The sequence below is a fragment of the Adelges cooleyi genome, unplaced genomic scaffold, assembly GCF_023614345.1.
Source record: "Adelges cooleyi isolate 19-005CV unplaced genomic scaffold, UGA_ACOO_1.1 ACOO_flye_CR_arks_rails_tigmint_CR_PRNA_376, whole genome shotgun sequence".
NCBI lineage: Eukaryota > Metazoa > Arthropoda > Insecta > Hemiptera > Adelgidae > Adelges > Adelges cooleyi.
In genome coordinates this window covers 628,598-634,919 of record NW_026096053.1, presented here as the reverse complement: position 1 = coordinate 634,919, position 6,322 = coordinate 628,598, and positions in this window count along the sequence as shown.

Genomic DNA, 6,322 nt, shown 5'->3' with positions numbered 1-6,322 from the left:
GTACGCCGCCTAACGTCCGTACGTATTGCACGTGAAATATTATTCTATATTATTCTATAGTAGCAGTGGCGGCGGCGCCGCGAGGAGATGATGCTGCGCGCCTGTCGCGGCCGCGGCCGCCGTTTGAAGGGGAGGAGTGGTTAAAGGAGAAATGGACCACGCCTCCTTCACTCCCTCCGTACACGTCCACCGACTAGTAGACGCCCCCCTCTCTCCCCGTCGTCAACCGCGCCGCGAGCCGCCTAACTCATTCCACATATTGTACACTATAATAATATATCGATTCTACAGACCGAACCGCATACGTGCATATAGCTAGCCTATAGCTCCGACAAAGTACCAATATTTACGACTTGTAAGTATAACTCGCCACCCGGCGGACTAAATCAGGTGGATGGGCTGGAAAATGATTCTGTAATAGGCATACATGCGCAATTTGGATGGAAGCTTGGATGGGCTTAGCACCCCTAGTTTTGAAATTAGACCACAAAATTGTTTGTGTTTCACACGGCATAAGGTGAGGGGATTTTCTAATATTTCCAGTCCTACCCACCGTTATAGGGTCGATATTGAAATATTATACTCTTCGTGTCTCGCGGGCCAGTTCTAAAAGTAATAAAATAGCGTTTTTTTTTTATTGTGGGCCTCCTGTAAATTAACCCACTGGGCCCGGCCAGATCCTGTTCAGTCCTCCTCCCATGCTTAAGGAAATTTTTTTATTTTCACTGTCGTTTTAAGATTCTTAAAAATCAACTGATCGAAAATCTTCTTGGGAATTTTTTTTTAAATATAATGCGTTCGTTTATTGTTATTATAAATATTTAGGTACGTTGTTTTTGTGATTTTTTAGTTTAAATAATTTTGTTAATACATAAAAGGTGTTTGAAATACCGTGTTTTCAATTTTGTACCTATAATGGTGTATATGTACCTTTTTCTCGGTTTTGTCTATTTTACACTGATAATATATGATAAGATTTTTTTCAACAAAAAGCAAGTTTTGGCTTTGGTTTTTTGGTGATAACGGTTGACAAGTGTTTTTACACGCTTGTCGAATACAGAATGTAAGCACGCGCGAAAACTAGTACGATCATAATACAATAGTATCATATTATATACAACAATACATGCACTAATCATTATAATAATACAATATATAGTTGTCGCATTGTATTAATAGAATTTATAGATCACAATAACATGATAATCATCTCGATTATCGAAGAATTGCCGTTATCTTATATTGTACTTGAAAACACTTAAAGTCTCCATCAACATTAACTTTAATTCTTATGATAATCATTTTTTGTGCTTCTATAATTTGGTGGTTAACATTTTTCAACGTGTAAATGTCAATAAAAATTGAGTTACAACATATTATAATATTATGTTGGCTATCACTGTGCAAACACTAACACATTAAACACATATACTAAAATAATTACTTTTCAGGACAATGGACATTTTTTGAATTTCTGATAAAGTTAAAAAAAAAAATAAGCGACCGGACCGCCATAACCATTTAAGTATGTTTATACAATCTAGGGAAAACTTTTTTTGTCGAGTTAGTACGTTTTAATTCAGAAAAGTGCATAATTTGTACTCGTTTAGGAAACGCTATGCTGTTATTATTAGATACAATTATCATATAATAATATAGTACTTAATGCGCACTACGGGTTGTGTACACTAATTAGTAATTACTAATTATACACATTTGTTGAGAACGGTTATCCGGTACAGTAATAATTTCACTTGATACGTGTATGATGTATTTTATATATGTGAAGCGGAAAGCGAAAAGCGACCTCTTGCCGGCATAGTTGAATTCGAGAAAAATCAACACCGGTTAAGGTCGAATGTGTCGATTTTTTCCTATAAGTACTAATAGTTGTACCTTGGAGTCTCTATAGTCTATAGGATACCGACAATGATCGAAACGTTTGGTTAATATCCGTTTTGTTACTTGCCATCTCATAATTACTGAGATTTTCAATATAGCCTAAACCCTGGAGCGATAACTACACAACCGTTATTTATATTTTATTAGTGATTGTCTTAGAACAGATCAAAGTGATACTATGTGCAGGTTTCGGTGTTCTCAAAGGGATGACATTTGTAGTAACAGTTAAATAAATACATAATCTTTATATATCGCTAACAAGTTTGACTAAATTAGCATCATTAATTTTTTTTAGATTATTTTCCCATGATTGAGATTATCCGAGCTAATTAATTATTATTTTATCTGTTGTATGCTTCGTTCGCTGTTCTGTTTATTATTATTTCTTTTATTATATCATTTGTTCGAGAGAGAAAAAAATGTAACCGACATAATAAGCTCTTGACTAAAATAATAATAATACTTGACAGAAATTCGGAGAACGGGTGCTCCGTGTGATTAGATGAGTCATTAAAATAATATAATACTTCAACGTCCGGTAATGATCACTGCTAGGACCACAGAAGGATTTCGAAAGCGTACCGATGAACTGAGCTTGTGTATAGCTTTCTGCTATTAAAAAAATAAAAATAACAATAATAAATGCACTTTCTAAGTAGAGTAAGGGCACAAGTCGTTATGTCAAAATAAAGTATCTAAAATATATAATATATAGACACACCTTAAGGGCCGAAAATTCAATTCGGGTAAGTGATGGCGTTGTGCGTTTCCAAGCCGTGTCTTAGATTAAAACTCATCTTATATACGCCAGCACGTTTTTTTATTAATAGTTATTATTCTTCTGTCTATAAACTAATAGAAAAATAAATACATGCGGTTGTTAGCATACAGTGCCGGTTTAGAGAATTACAACAATCCGAGTTTCAAAAAAAAGTATATTACAATTTAAAATATATTACTTGTGTGTGTGGGACACATTCTATCATACAATATTGTATTAGAAACTATGTACATCTAAGCAGGAACGGTTGTCGTTGCTTTTTTGATATTTTAGACTGGAGTCGATAAAAAATGCCCTCGAGCAAAAGAGTCATAATGCCACATAGTACTGGCCTTGACCGGGCCATGAACAAATTAAGTGTTAACAAACGCATTAAGACGATTTATGAGACGTTGTATATACATATTAATATATATGTATAATATAGTGGTACACTGCTGTTGAAATATTAAGTATGTACCCTCACAAAATATGTATATTATTTGATTTGTCTGGTCATGTTTTCAAAAGCCAAAACAACAGCAATATTTTTTTCTTATAATTCTAATTGTATGCCTCAGTGGCAGTCGCACAACGTTACAGTAAAGGTATATTTTATAGATAATATAGACATGATATTTTTTAAAACTCTTATCGGTTCTAATATATCTCAAGTCATGAGACGGGTGGTCATCAATTATAACATCAAAAATCACCGGCGGATTTAATTTGTCTACCGACCTCGCCGTTTCTACATAATATTATTATGCAAATGTACAATTTTTTTTTTATAAATATATAATACGTAGGTATATAATATTAACACACGAAGAGTATTCTTTTCTCACGCGTACGGTATACCTACGTACAAAACGAGTCTTCGTTAATCGACTCGATTAATATTACATACAAAACAAGTGTAACTCAATCTTATGTTATATTTCTTATGTTTGGTGTTGTAACGAGGCGGCGATTGTACCAGTTAAAGTGTTTTGTTGAATACCAATTCTGTCATTGCGGTCAACCGTCGATTTTCTAAGACTATACTAAAAACTATTATGAGGTCCGGTAGACGCCCGCTCATAGCGTTGAACTGTATTTGAGAGATTCGAGTTCAAGATGAAAGGTTTTATCGATTGATCTTGGTGCCATGGGAAATCGTATAGGTATCGAACATTTTGAAACCACAAAAAAACCGAGTTTTTCAATGTTACCGAGAAATGGAATTGAAAAAAAAAACCATGTTAAAAACTAATATGGGTATAAATTATAATATAAATATATAAACCAATCAACAAATCTTAAGGCGATTGGAATACAAATGAAAGCAGTATATATTGTTAACGGCTTACAGTGTTTGACACTGTGTTTGTGTATGGATGACTTTATAGTAGGTAGCACAACATATTCAACACAGATAAGCGGTAAAGCCTACATTGCATACTGAAATGGCAACAGAAAGAAGAATCGTTGCCGCCCTCGGTTTTTGGATGCGGTCTATTTGTTTTTTAGCTCTTTAACTAATCGCGGCTCTCCCCCAACATCACGGTTTTTGGCAATCCAGGCCTAAAACCGGAGGGGACCGTCGAGTTTAAGCTGATTAAAGCCATTTCGGAAACGGTAAAACCCGTTTCGTTTTGCGCATAAACAATTCTGTATATACCGACTGGCGTTTATCGCAGTAGGTGCATTATAATAACATAAAACAAACATATTATTTGCGAATCCCTCCGGTCCAACGCTGCATCAGTACCTAATAATAATATTTATTGTTAAATAAACATTATGATATCGCATGACGCGTATTATGGGGTACATCCGGAGGGGAACCTGTCGGAAGAGGATTGTACGTTTGGTTAAGTAATTGTTTTTGTTCAACCCCTCCCCCTTATTTGTATTCCTTCTCTACTCGTCCGTCGTTTTTGTATTTGTTTTATACTAACCGGCCAATGTTTGTTTTAATACAGACATAATTTTTTGTTTATAATAATATTATATAATGTATTAATATATGTCCATAGCTCACAATTTTTTCCTGTGCACAGTTGTAGCATTTTCATATTCACATTTACAATGTGTATTATACGATATATAATATGTAAAAATATGCATCGTCACTGATAGTACATCTGTACATGTAATGTTAATGAAATTATAGGATGATTGGTCAATGATGAAATTATTGGTCTTAGTTATAAGTGCTCAGGAAAAATATTATTGACCTATTGTTTATATCAGAGTCGGGGCTCACTGAGCCACTACCGTTTTAGGTTTCGGGCTGATTCAATAAAATAGCTAATTTTTGTAGACTACCGTTTAATTTTCCTGCCGGACCTGTCCAGCGCGTCTCCGGTTTATACAATATTTACTGTTATACTTTCTAACTGTATACAATAAAAATGTATTATAGTTTTTGGCGCAGGTGCCATTAAAGGCATTACCAACGGTCGTGTTACACAGTACTGTTAAACTGCATTATCTTAGTAGGTATAGTGTATAACTAAGTACTGCTTGTCGTTATTATTTGACCTTATGATCGCGGCTCGTGTCCGCGACGATGACTACTTGTGTGTCTTGTGCTCTGCACTGTATGTACACAGTCTACTGATATCCGTAGTGTGTATATAATGTATAATACAGAAATAATAATAAAATATCCACCTGTCCCCTTGTTGGCGCGTGCGATGAATATATTAATAAACGGACGACACGAATGACAGAGGCAATGATAATGTATTGTAACGTGCGCGTTTGTCTCTCGTGTCATAGTCTAAGACTTATGTGGGATCATCGCGCTGAATCATTGAATGCTGTTGTATAAACACTGTTGTAACTCAATTAATATTTAATAATATTTTTTTTATTTGCCCGTCTATTATTATAATAACTGTTGAGGTTTATACGGGACATAAACAAAGAACGTGGTTTGTGTCATGAGCAACTTTTGCTTGTTTTTTATTTACACTTGTACCACCGGATGGTACATGAAAGGTGAGAGGCCCAGAAAAATTAGGCAAATTCATAATGAAAAGCCAAGACTACCGTCTTGCACGCACAGATTCGATTCTTTATTCACCCCTGTGCATCGAGCGAACGACCGGTAAAAATATAATTGGCTCAATAATGATTGTGTTAAAGCATTATTAAACGCAATGGAGCGAATGAACGCGCCGAGTCTGCCGTATGAAGAGGGAGAAATATGCTCATTGTGTATATTCATAATCGCTATAACTTTGAGTTTATAATAATTAAGACTCGAACAACTTACGCAGTATTTATTTGGTTCAGGCGTTATTGTTTCCGTCTGAATGATTCATAGGATCATACAGTCCCCGTTAAAATACTAATCTTTAGTGGATCTCACTTTCAAGAGTTAACAAGTTGAAGAGCTAAGCTTCTTCTTTAGAAAAAAATATGATTTAACCAAATAAATCTAACTAAGTATGAATTGAAATAAAATCCTGGTACATAATACAAATTTGTAATGAACACATTTTAGTAAAATAGTTTACCACGGTTATTATTGCAGTGTAACAGGAATCCGTGAAAGAAGGCAACGAGGCTTTGAGATAAATATTTTCCTCGCGCATAGAATTATAGAAAATATGTTTTTTTACTCACTTGATAAACGTTTGTTCAACTACTAAAGTGTCCGAACGC